The sequence below is a fragment of the Dermacentor silvarum genome, chromosome 1 (genome assembly GCF_013339745.2).
Source record: "Dermacentor silvarum isolate Dsil-2018 chromosome 1, BIME_Dsil_1.4, whole genome shotgun sequence".
NCBI classification, from domain to species: Eukaryota; Metazoa; Arthropoda; class Arachnida; order Ixodida; family Ixodidae; genus Dermacentor; species Dermacentor silvarum.
Genome location: NC_051154.1, coordinates 29,640,571 through 29,654,963, shown reverse-complemented (window position 1 = coordinate 29,654,963; position 14,393 = coordinate 29,640,571).

The window sequence follows — 14,393 nt, the reverse complement described above, 5'->3', positions numbered from 1 at the left end:
TGTCAATTTTATTAAACAGTTGACGACTTAAATAAAAAAAAATCGCAACCAACAGTCACTAGAGTTTCACTTTTCTTTGAACTGCAACAAACGTCATCAAATGTGGTGTAGTGGTTGCCGAGAAAAACGAATTCTCGTTTTACGTGTACTTAGAGAGGAGCACCCAAGCTAAAGCTTCCTCGGCGGCGGCCGCACCAAGTTGCTGGCAGCGGCCACACCGCCAGCAACTTTCAACGTATTTCGCTTTACCACCGGTTTGCCACCGCCTCCCACGGACCCACTCCCCATTCTACTACACTCTACCAACTCGTTCAAAAGAGACGATTTTTAGAAGAGCATCATCTGAAGGCGCTAACAAAATATGGGCGCGAATGATGGCCCAGTAGCACAATTTACGTCAGAAAGTTAGGCATTCGATAACTGCGTGCTTGCAAACATAATAATAGTTTACCAAAACTGCCCTTTTGTCGCAATCATGGCCAAGTTTAGGCAAGTCAGAGGCTAATGGACGTTCTTTTTACCCCGATTTCCCTATTTCTTAGCACCTTGCTGCACCCCGGCGAAGCTCTCATTTCTACCACATATATTGTCATTAAAAACAAAATAATGCAAGATGTTTTTTAATGTTCTTTTTCCAGTGTCTGTAGACAGCTGTTTACGAAATTTTGAGAAAAATTAACGATGGGGTTTTTTTATTTGGATTTTTAAATAGTGTTCATTTTCGTCAAAACTTCACATTTGAGGCAAACTGTAAAAATGGAAATTTGTGCTACCACAACAATATTCAGTGAAATCGTTGAACAGGTTAAGCTCTCATAGCCCACCAAATTTCAAAAGGCTACATGCATTAGTTTACTAGATAAAAATTCATAAATATAGCAAATTTCGAAAAGTGTAGCAAATTAAGAATTTTTTCTAAAGCACTTCCGTTTTGAACAGAAGCCTCAAACAACGCTTGCTGACTCTTCTTTACGTATACGTTTTACAGAAGAAAATTCATTCTTTGTAGCCGTAATATTTTGTATTTCACATTGTTGTGAATTTGCAAGAATGCCCGGTGCATGAAAATGGCACGTGCAACCTGAAGAACTTCGATATTTTTTTTCTCCTAAAGTATCGATTTGTCAAAGAAGGCAAGTTCTCTTTCGTACTACCGAGTGATATGCGCACAAAATATAAAATATTGAATGGAATCTGAAATATGAATTTTTGGACCCGTGTTGATCTCTCGTGGAATCACCCTGCCCTGACGCAGACACGTCCCCTTGTCGAAACATTGGCATCCACGAGATTATACAGGGTGTTTCAGCGAACACTTTCAAAACTTATTTAAGGTTGCCTGTGGCGGATAGCCCAATTCTAGTTCATGAGCTGGTCTACTCGAAGAGGCGGACATTACTTGCACAAAAAATATAATCGACTAATTAACAAAAATTCACTAATTCAGTTTTTAACTTATTACTTGATGGCCCATATTGCAATTTACAAATCGTAGCCGTGGAGTTCGCAAGGCGCATCCACTTGAAACGAATTCTCGGGATAACACCTGTTTCGATATATTCGTTCCTGAACTTTGCGGAGAAATGCATTGGCGTTCCAGTTAATTTTGTGCTCCAATGCATAAGGCGAAGTTTTGTTAGAAACTAACTGGAACGTCAATTCATTTCTCCACAAAGTTCGGGAATTAATATCTCGAAACTGGTGTCATCCTGAGAATTAATTCTAAGTGGATCCGCCTTGCTGAACTCCACGGCTAATATTTGTAAATTGCAATATGGACCATCAGGCAATTAGTTAAAAACTTAATTAGTAAATTTTTGTAATTAGCCGATCATGCATTTAAATTTTTTGTGCAAGTAATGTCCGCCTCTTCGAGTAGACCAGCTCATTAACTAGAATTGGGCTATCTGCTACAGGCAACCTTAAATAAATTTTGAAAGTGTTCGCTGAAACACCCTGTATATATAATCAAGCTAAAGATGAAAGTTGACTCCATCGACATCACTTGTTCCGCCACTGTTGATCAGTTCAAGGCTCCCATCTTCCACTGATCCTCTGCCTTGTTTGCATTCAGTGACAGAACATTTTTGCAAGAGTAATGTGACTACATACTTATTCCCTTGTGGTAAAGTCGGTGCCATTGGATGTGCGTATCCAACGACGTATAGCATTCCTTGATGGGCCACTACCGCAGGCGGTGCACTGGGCACTTGGTTACACACGTACGTCGATTTATCGAGGCCGAGAGGTCTGACATACTGGCTAACGCCAGGACAACATACGACCACGATCTCCATCGAACACTACGGCCACATGGGGCACCCACGGACAAGCAAATGGGCTGGTGCGGCCGGTCCACAAAAAAAGGTACTGAAACATAATCTTTTGGTTTTTTGAATTTAAAAAAAGCAGAAAAATGTAGAATTAAGCAAAAAAAAATCTGGACATGAAAGAAAGGAAAGACAAGGAGGAAGTGTTGTTGCGATCTCATTATATATATTTTTTTAATAGGGACACATACTCGCGCACATAGAAAGGAAAGCTGAGCTGCATATCTCACAGAAGACATCAAGTGACAAGAGAAACGCTAGTAATTAAGGGTATACCTACAAGAAGAAAAAACCTGAAGAAATTCGACGCGGTTTCCGTACCTATAGTGGAACATAAAGGATGAGTTTATTTACCACGTTTGCGCATGCATATGTTCCTAGTGTCCATAGTACGTACGTGAATTGGCAGTCACGACAGCTTGACTATTTAGATGTACACATAAATTTAAGTTTTAATTAGTCACACTGCGCATATATGCGCAATTCGATTTCTGATCAAAGAGATTAGTAGTTATTATTTACCTATAAAGTTACCTTTTAATGCTTTGACTCTTGTACACAAGGGAAAGGTAGTAAAATTATAAGACCTACGAATGAACGCAGACCTTTTCTTTTTTTTTAAAGCAATAAGTTAGTTATGAACTGCTTAATTTCATTGCCCCAAATTACAATAACGCAAGGGAGGATGGAATAGTGTACTGTACAATAGAAGCTTTTAAGAAAGTGGTAGTATTCGCTAGGATTTTCCTAATGCGCATAATTTTTTTTTCGCACTTTGTTATGTAAAAATTTAGTACGAGGGTACGATTTAATATCTTTGTGAAAAAATAAAGCAATTGTGGTTTCCTTTAACCTTAAATAATGGAAAAGGTCACAGAATGAATAAGCGCGGAAGAGAACAGCTTTTGTTTTGAGACAATTTCTTGGGAGATGACTTCTTAACATCCAAGTCTATCAGTTATGTAATAATGTGTTCACGGCTTTAACGAGATGATCTATATATATATAATCATGCTAAGGTTCAATCCTTCCAATATCGTTAATAAGGACGTTAACTGGTAGCAGTCCTAATATGCCAGCTTCAGGGTATTATGTTCCTAATGGGATGCAAAGGAAACAATGTACTATTTATCGACACACACTTAAAATGGCTTGTTAAATAGCTTGTAAATAGATTTAGGAGAATACTGGGAGTAAACAAAGGCACATGAGACAGGCCCAGACAATGAAGTCCCAGCCAAGCGCAATATATGTCTCAGGATCAGGCACAGGGATCGAAAAAGAAAGACAGGTTACACGCTAAAGAAACAATAAAAAACAATGAACAGGGAGAAAAACAAGTGGAACTGCCTGGCGAGAGAAAGTCTACATTTCCTCTTTTTACCAACCTTTTTATTTTTATTATTTTTCTTTGCAGTCCTTATATAGTCTACAGAGCGAGTCATTATAAGGTCTACAGAGCGATGTATGTAAAATGTTATTATTGCTCAGCGGATTAATGAGCAGGCGGCCGGCCTCAGTCCAGACCACCTATACGCCAGCGTGTTGGTGGCGGATATGGAATGTCTAGAGCTTTCTGTTTAAAATGATTGTAACTGATAGCTACGTGCAGCTCTTTAGTATTACTAGTTGCATTTTTAGTTTTAATTTATAACATTTATTCCAATAATTTCGATCATTTTCGTTGTCTATATTTATTTTCATCTGTCCCTGTCTCCTGTCTCAATCAGTTGGTAGGTGCCACTGATCAGGATCAATAACATCTCAGCGCCCTTTTCATAAGTCATCTGCTCGGCAGACCAACAAGTAGTGGAGACCGCAGTTGAAAGCCGTACGGAACGAGAGTGCACTGTCATTAAGTGGTAACGCTAGATTGTTTTAAAGACTCAAAGAACGCAAATGAGGAGGGCTTGCGTTTCGCTTGCGCATTTATACGTGAGCCACTTCGGTCCCACCAAGTTTCAAGCAGAGTTTGGGTTCTTGCGTAAGCAAGCCGCTTGCGTCCCCTGAACTAAAGCCATCTATCACCAGTACGCAAATATTTCATGCGTGTAATAAAAGTACTTGGCGTCTCTCACGATTTTCCAACCACCTCGATATAGACTATATCGGACAATCCTGCGCGGAGGCTAGGCGTCGGTACCGAACCACTCACTCGCGAGATTTGCGCCAGTTTGTCTCAAACAGAGCAAAATGAGCTCCGTGTAAATCAAATTCAGATGCGTGCGGTTCGCTAACGCAATGCATTACTTTTACCGTAGCGAGCAGCGGCGCGCGCGCGCACACCTCTTGCCGCTTCGCTGGCAAACTCCCCTGAATCACGCGCAGAACGCGGGGACCATCAATCAGCCCGCGTCGCGACGAGCGTCCGTGCCGCAGCGTCGTCAGTACACAGACCGTGCCGCCGAATCGAAGGCGACGCGTGCGCTGCGGTCTCGGCCCAGGGCGCCGGTCGCCTCCTCATGAATACGCTGTCGGTGAGCCCGACGCATCCAATCGCGACGAGCTTCCCCCTTCATTCTAGCGCGTGTAGGCCTAAGTAATCGGCGAATTGATCGACTGGCGCGCTGCCGCGCCGTTGCATCGCACACGCGGGCGTCTTGCGCGTGCTAGATGTATACAGTATATGCCATGAGCCTGACCTTGATCAAGCGGCATCTCCCAACTGTTAGCAATGGACATTCAGAATAAGAGATTCCTGCCCCTCACCCTTTGCCCTCTTCCCATTCGTCGACGCCCTCCCACATACGCAAACTCTGCCGTTTGTCGGGCGCACACGAGCATATATGTGCACGTATAGTGCGCACACACGTGGCATACGTGCGTGTCACGAATGCGTTGAATTCAGTTGAATTCTGGGGTTTACGTGCCAAAATCACGATTTGATTATGAGGCACGCCGTAGTGGGGGACTCCGGATAAAGTTTGACCACCTGGGGATCTTTAACGTGCCCCCAATACACGGTACACGGGCGTTTTTGCATTTCGCCCCCATCGAAATGCGGCCGCGGCCGGGATTCGATCCCGTGACCTTGTGCTTAGCAGCGCAACACCACGGCCGCTAAGCCACCGCGGCGGGTTTCTACGAATGCGAGGGTATACGATTTCTCCAAAAGCGTGCAGCCCGCCGAGAAAGTGGCCTTGGGTGAGCGTGAAGCCTTGAGTGCGCTTTGACACCATTGCCTACGTCAAGGATATCGACGTCTTATACAATATTGGAGCAGGACAACGCCAGCGAGTGCAGTACGCAATCAGAGAGGGTTGCCAGGCTTGCTTACATTGCACCACACTGGCTACGATTCCTGTATACCTGCAAATTTCCAGTAATATTGAAGTCTGCATCAACAGCCGCGTTTTGTAATATAGCTATAGTGTATGTCCTAAGCTACGCCAAGCGTCTTCGTCACCATTGACATATGTATGTGAAATTCAAATAACAATGTTTCTACAGCAATAAGCTGAACGCGTATGTCACATCCGGCATCGCCTTCCGCGGAGTGTGAGAACTTGATCTGGTCACTTTTTGATACCTTTCTCATTTGTCGCCCAGATCTGTCGGCTATTTATTTCGTTATATATATATATATATATATATATATATATATATATATATATATATATATATATTATTTGGCAACCTTTACTTTAACTTTCACGACAGATGGACCACGCTTACTGTGAAACAAATCGTGCTAGTGCGAGATACTGCCAGCTGCTTATACTTTATGTCGCATATACAGGGTGATCATTTTTAGGTTTTACGGCATTTTTAAAGATCGCCTGTGGCAGAAGCATAATTCTTGGCGTTGAGCTGGAGTACTTGAAGAGGCAGCCTAACTAGCATGAAAAATCGAAACAAATATTCAACTAATCAACAAAAACTTACTAATTAACTTCTTAATTACTTCACGGCACATATTGGAACTTTTGAATTGTAGCCGGTGAGCTTGCAAAACGCATCCACTTGAAATTTCCAAGATGACAGAAGTTTCGAGATATTATTTCCCAAAGCGTGGGACGACATACATGGGTGTTCCAGTTACACTTGTGCTTCAATGCATGAAAGAGCATTGTGTTAAAAAAAGTAAGTGGACCAACAGCGCATTTATACGGCGAGCTTGATAACGCATATGTCCGAACTGGTGTCATTCTGGAAATTATTTCCAGACAGATACGTCTGACAAACTCACCGGCTACAATTCGTAAATTTGATTATGTCCCGCAAAGTAATTAAGAAGTTAATTAGTAAATTGCTGTTAATTACTTGAATATGTATTTCCCTTTTTTTGCGAGTAATGTCCGCCTCTCTGAACAATCCAGCTCAATTATGTTCCTTCAACAGGCGATTTTTTTTAATTCCATAAAACTTAAAAATGGCCATCCCGTATAAGCATCTCAAAAGAAACGGAAGAGAAAATATCACATCATCCGTTATTCAGTCAATAACTATGGATAGTGGCCTTTTCTCTACCTTAAAAGGAAAAAAAAAAAAAGGGGGGGGGGGGGGAGAAAAGGACTCATGCGCAGTGTGAGGTGTGCAGTGAGACACAAGACACTCAATACACTCTCCGTGAGAGAGAGAAAAAAAATAGAATACGATCATCTTCTATTTCTAAATTCGACAAGGAAAAGGAGGAGGAATAAAAGTGAATATGGTCGTCTCGATGCCCATTTAATGCGTAGAAAATAACTACACCGCAGAAGAATTTCTTGGTGTTTGCATTAGCGTGTCCTTGCTCCCATGTTTACATTGCGTTATCTTGCAGCGCTGAAACTGCGCCAAACCTCATAAAGTGCCCACGTTGCTCTTGGCAAGATTGCACAATTACGGGGCACGTTTCAGATTAAAACATGGATGCAGAGTATGACATTTCTGATAACTACAGACCTCAGCCAGACTTTATGGCCAGATTGAGTGTGTTCGTGTCTATAGGTTTAAGTGCCATGGGATCACTGCGTACTATTTTTCACCCATAACCTGGAGTAGCATGCCAGGCCATCAGCCTAGCAAACATCTCCAGAATTCATTAAAGACAGCATCTCTCTGTTTCTTTGTAGCATCTAAATGCAACTGCTCTGAATAATGGAACGTGTATACAGTTCCTTACCTGCGTGCGCTGCCTTCATTTGGCGTATTATACCTCACCAAAAATGTCCAAGGTCTGCCAAAAACATGCGGGTAAGCGAATTATCAAGCTGCCCGAGGAATGCAAGATGCCCTCTCAAGTGATTGCCCTTGGCCACTGCCAGGGTCTCGGTGCATCTTCGTGTTCTGTAAGTGAGCTGATATTTTTTTTTTCTATATTCCGTAAGTTCATGGGTAATACAGTGACCTTAGATAAACACAGTATTTCATAACACTTAAACTTGGTAGTGACATTTTTTCGTTACCTTGTTAACTGCGGGCAGCCTGTCTATGCCTCGAAGACCACACGCGAAGGTGCTCCTTCGTGAAGACCGACGAAGTAGAACTTCCGTTCGACCTCACATAAGCGACTGTCACCCCCTGTAGTTTCGAACTTAGCATTTTTTTACTTGAGTGCAAATATACCGGCATCCATGATACTATTTGTGAGGTCACAATGGACAATTCCCAGCAAAGATTCACACCGATCATTCTAGGGCCGAAGTCACAAATTTTTCTGTTCGCAAGTTCTGTTTCAGTCGATCAAGCCATCGCGTTTTTTTTTCTTTTTTTACCAGAAACTATACAAGATCAAAAAAGTAGGAGTGGAAAAAAAAAACAAAAATTATTCGGCTTGACAGAGCTCTGGTCTCTAGGACAACATCGGAAAGGCTGGTGCACTGTTACGGAAATGCATAAAGTATCCATGTAAAGGCCTTACAAAACAAAGGTACATTATCTCGTGTTTTTGAACACTCGCCGCGGTTGCTTAGCGGCCGTGGTGTTGTGCTATTAAGCATGAGGTAGCTAGGTCAGATCCCGGCCATGGCGGCCGCATTTCGATGGGGGCGAAATGCAAAAACGCCCGTGTCCCCTACATCGGGGGCACGTTAAAGATCCCCTGGCGGTCAAAATAAATCCAGAGTCCCCCACTACGGCGTGCCTCATAGTCACATCCGTAATTTTGGCACGTAAAACCCCAGAATTAAATTCAATTCGTGTTCTTGAAATACACGCTGATCGAAAAGCTAAATACTGGCTGACCGCATTCCCTAATAATATGTCCAACATCACGATAATAATATGATAATATTATTATCGTGATGTCGATTTCACGATATTATTATATCGATAATCACGATATTATTATCGTGATTAATATGTTATAATAATAACATCACGATAATAATATAATAATATAACTGCGAGAATTGAACATGCCAGCCACACCGGCTTACATTTCCACTTTACTGTTGCAAGGTTGGAACACACGCTGCAACGCCAAAAACGCTTCCACAATTCGTCGAGACCATTACACATGGCAAGACGTTAATTTTATTTATTTATTCGCAAGGATACGGCCCTCACACGCGACTGAGATACCAAGAGCAATTACTACAGGAATAATAGAGCACATTGAGTCAGCGGAGAATTGTGGCGTTGAAATGAAACGCGGGCGGCTGAAAGAAAACGAGAACAGCTGTTAAGTGACATCTCCGCGTATGGCCAGGTGCTCGGCTATGGTCCCAAAACTCAACGTCCGGTAATGGTGAGAGCGGAAACTCAAATAAGTCTTCCAGCTGGCCTTTTTGCATCTTCTAAAGCACTTCGTCCTAATACACCCGGCGCAAGCGCTTTATTTCATTATTATGATTGAAATAAATGTAAAAGAACAAGATTTATTCGCGTCTCATGGTGACTGCATGCAACTCCTTAACACGTAACGATAATAATAAGACGAAAATGTTGTGGAATAAAGTAACGTCGCAGGTTGGGAAAATCTAGTGTGTAGTTATACAGGAGAGTATATGAAGTCCACATATAGTCCTAGGCACACTGGAACATACAGAGACAAAAGATTAGATTGAGTCCCAGCCCAAACGCGTATTAGTTTCGAGCACGTACACGAAGCCACGATGCGGTTCAAGGTGAACAGGCGTACACTTGAAGAAAATACACAGATGACACACTACACGCACAGGGACACAACAGTGAAAATCTGGCTTCATCACATAAGGCACACGAAGCCGATTATGACACCCATATTAATTAAACAACAGGCGTACATAAATACAAACATGGAAGTGGGTTGTACCTACATACCTCTACCCAATGCAGTACCTGTAATACACCTAGTCCGAACACCAAGTCAGGCGCTTTATTTAGATGCCAAGGTATAGTACATGATCTGTCCCACAAGTTCTAGCAGTAAGAGTGTCCCCCAATGAAAGAATGTAGCTGTCGTAAATTTAATAGAAAGCCACAAAAAAGCCTCATATGTAGGGCGCAACAAAGGCAGACAACGCGTACCCTTCCTGATCAATTCTAAACTTACGTCCCCGCACAATAATATTTGAGTAGACTTTTTCGCGTCAGCAGATTTATTTTCTCTTCTGTATAATATTATACAGACAACCGTGGTACGTGACCGTTGCCTTGAACCAGATCACAATGTGAAATTCTGATCTCGATGGCCATTCATATTCACAAATTGCCGCGCGACTGGCCGCTCGAGGCACTTTGTGTGTATGCGCGGGTTTTTTCACGCTCGGGAAAACACTTTTACGTAGCACGTATTGAGCAAAATAAATCTGTATCGCGAGTTTTTCATGTCGCTCCACAATTTTCTCATTGACACTTTTCATCGAATTATAATATTTGAGAGTTGACTTTTTAGGCCGTTCGTGGGTATGTTCAGCCTGAAAGTGTGGGCCGATTACGAAGGTGGTGCAGTAAAAACAACCTTGGAGGACGCTTAGACTTCGCCTGTAAGAGTGAAACGGCGACTATGCACGAAGACGAGCTTCCCGGGTTTTTTTTTTTTTTTTTTTTTTTTTTTTTTTTTTTTTTTTTTTGAAACGCGGCCTTTTGCGTGGGCCAATCCCGGAGGTAGTGCAGAGCCGCGCCAAAGAAGTCACATCATTTTCAGGTTTCTGTTATTGTTTCACACTTTTAATGTTTCAGTCTGAGAAGATTCAACATAAAAGGCATGCACCGTCGGTGCTTTCTTTCATGACATTTGTTTGTGAGCTGTCATTCTCAAAATTCCGAGGAATAACTTTGTCAAGAATATAAGACAAGGTATGAGCAATGTTAGTGATACAATGGTGTGGCAATATTACCCGCATAAACTGCATGTCATATAGCAAGGCGTGGCATATACATATACCTAAATATATACGGAAATTTCCGGAAACTCCGCCGACACCGACACCGGATTTTCTGCGACATGGGGCGCTTAACGATATCTCGTTAAAATTTAAGGAGTCTGATGCTCCTTCTATTTCCCTCACGCGAGGAGTGACGCGACAGAGTGCCGTGCACAGTAACTTCGCCTCATTTTTACCCCAAACTCGCGCAGGAAGACATTGTCTCTCATCTACTTCAAGTATATAGAGGTAGTTTAAATCTGTAGTTTAAAGTAGCGCTGTCTTTGTGTCATTCTCTTTCTCTTCCCTCTTCCAGTCACGCTGCACTTTGTAATAGTGATCACCCTAAACAAGCGTTGAACATTATTATTATTCGCATGTCTCACAGACAATTTTCACGGCATAGGCTTATCAGCTGTTAATGAGTCACAATTATTACAATTTCTGTTGCCAATTCATGCGCCTAACAGTCACCTTTTAATTATCGTTTCTACTGCGTTCCCCGGTGTTTATTTCTAATTTAATTTTATTCTTAGGTCGTTCACTTTTATTATAAGTACCGGCACTTTGCCATTTGTGTTTCTAAAGTATATATGACTCCGTAGTGGCGCACATGCATTGTCCTCAAGACGCTTAACAAAAGTAAAAGGAAAAAACATCTCTCACTCACGACAAAGAGCAAGCGGCGCAATTCAAAGTTCAGCCGGCACACACCGATTTCTTTTGCAACCCAAGCACAGCTACCTATCCGGCCGTCCTTGACCCAGGACCAAAATTGGATTATCATGAGCCGTCTGCGCAGTGGAGCCTGCGACGACGCGTCGCACGGATTTGCCCATCTCACTGGCCGTTGTGGACAATGTTCTGCAGTTGCGTCACGTCGGTTCTCTCGTGCTTTTTTTCTACGGCGTCTGTAACGCCACTTTATTAGGACAGCGCAGTATTATTTATCGTCAATACACCATAGTTGCAAGAAACTGCCTTTGTGTAGCCCTATAGACTCTATGCATCATCGCAATAGCGCACTAGTGTTACAAACACACCCAGACATGAGCGTCGAATTCCGCGTGAGTCAACGCGTCGTTAAAGCAAGCCCGCAAAACGCGCCTTTCGCGCTGCTTTAGTGCAGTCGGTATTAATGCTCTCTCAAAGATGTTCGCCTAGCGGTGTGCAGCAGGGTGCGTTTGCACCACCTAATGGAGGACCATGGGTAAAGACAATTTCCTTCTTATAGGCACCATTCTGTAAAATGAGTTTCCCAGTCTTAATTCCACATGCCATCGTATTACTTTGTGTCGATGTCCGTTTTCAACAGATTATCGCTGTTATCAAGTTATCACTCGGCGTAAGACGTGCGTATTGTATCCAAAATTTCATGAACGTTGTTGTCAGTGTCAGATTGAGCGTGCTCCGCGTACACTCTTGAGAGCGCGCGAGCACCAGTGGATATTATGAAATATACGGTGAGACATGCGTGATTAGTGGATGGACTTGACCCGCTGACGTCTGACCGACGTCATATCGTGTTCGCCGCTATCACTGTATAATTTAAACGTTGCTGTCCTTTCTGGGCACAAGTTTGCCTAATAAAGAGTTGGAGTCTTTATTTTCTCTTTCTGGTGGTGGTTCAGCCTTCAGCGTCACTATAAAGTAACATCATCAATGTGCTATGAAAACCGTGAAAACAGGAGTACACAGTGAGGGTGGGGGAACGAAAGAGGGTAAGGCTGCATACTAACACAGACATTTCAGGGGAAAGGGGGGGGGGGGGGGGGGGGGGAGACGTGCCTTGTGTACGACCTCCTGGCTACGCCATTGGACGCAGGGGCCGGAGGGGAAGGGCGGAGAACGAAGGGACCGGATGCGTCAGAGTGCTGAGCGGCACGCAAAAAGAGACGTGCGGACTTTTTAGGCCGGTCGCGAAGCTAGGACGGCTGCTTAAGTCGGTTGTTTTTAATGGTAACCGCATATTAACGCGATAGCTTTTAGGGCCCCGTGTCGCAGAAAATCCGGCGTCTGCGTCGGCATTGGCGCCCGCGGCCGAGAAAATCATCCCCAATCACGTTAAGGTATGCCACACCATTCTATCATTAATGTTGCTCATGCCTTGTCTTGCATTCTTGGCAAAGCTATTCCTCGGAATTTTGAGAATGACAGTCCACAAACAAATGTCATGAAACAGAACACCCACATCGCATGCCTTTTATGTTAAATCTTCTCAGACTGAAATGCGAAACAAACACTGAAATGCGAAACAAATACGGAAACCTGAAAATGATGTAATTTCTTTGGCGCTGTTGGTGCACTATCTCCGGTATCCCCCGCAAGAGGCCGCGTTTCCACCAGAAAGCTCGCCTACGTGCATAGCGTTCGCCGCCAGTGTTTGCCAGTAACCATTACGGTTGCATAAGCTGCAGTCGTCGGGAACCATGAGTAGCAGTCAGGGATCTTTGAATGCTATCGCGTTCCACTCTCAAAAGCGAAGCTTAAGCGTTCTCCCAGTTTTTTTTTTTTTCATGATTACAGAGGCTATTGAATAAAAGTATAATTCTGAGTATAGCATGGGTTTGCTAAAATTCTTAACGCACACTTTTCACTACAGTCAATTTATCCACTCACGTATACATTAGTCGGCGGTCCACCAACAGTGCACGGAGTGTATGTACACCCCATGCGCATGCGATACTGACTGCTGCAGCGTCGAAACAAGAGAATAAAAAAACGCGTACGAAAATGTTGCAGACGCATCGATCATACTGTAGACATACTACCATTATCACCGTTTATATTCCTTATGCTTGAAAAGAGTAACGTGCACTCGGCCAGTCAGACCTCGACTACTAATGGAGTGAGATTTATTCCCCTACAAATGACGCGTTTCGACCATCAGGTAAGGAATAGAAAGCAGCACAACTATAAAGAAAGACCACAATGTCGATTAGAAAATTTTACCAAACTCGCGTAACAAAAATGCGCAGGCAAGAACAACCATAAAATGAAGGCAACTATCGGAAGGTCTCCATTAGTAATTTTGCTCAGTCTATAAACCTATAGTCATTAAACATAGATGGCTTTAGTCGTTGTGGTGCGTTATGGGGAAGGCGGAAAACTCGCTCCAGGGAGAAAAAAACAACAAAAAGATAAAAAAACAAGAGAACAGAAAGAAATGAAGGAAGGCGTTCCCTTTGTGTACCGGCGGCCGGCGCCGATCGATAAGTGAGATGTTCCAGATTTACGAACTGCCGGTCGTCGTTAGGGGCACGATTAGGGCCCAACAATCGCGGAGCCAGAACCTGATTGAGTTCGCGGGCGAGCGTGGCGGCAAGACTGCCGAGTACGTACCGCTTGGTTGATTCGCCCCAAAAATGCAAAACTCATGATGATCGGACGGCTTCGTGAACACATCGGTTAACGCTCTCGAAGAAGCACCTTTAAGGCAAAACAATTTAAAGCACACCTCAATCCGTCGCCACGGATGCTCGGCGCTTGACGTCTCCAAACGCAGCGACCACCTGTGCGCGGCTGTAGCGAGGACAACGGCAAAGAACATATATATTCGACAGGTTCCTCACTGCCGCAGTCATCACAAGAAGCCCAGTCGGTCATTCCGATGCGGAAAGCAAGGAATCGTGTGAAAGCTACGACAAGCCACAATCGGCAAAGTACAGTTCCGGATAGCCCAGATAGAGGACGGAGTTGAAGAGAGGGGTCAAGGTGATGCTGACGTACGAGTGTTCTGGAAACTTGGCGTGTTCCGTGAAGGCTGTGTGGCATTATTCGCCAGCACGCG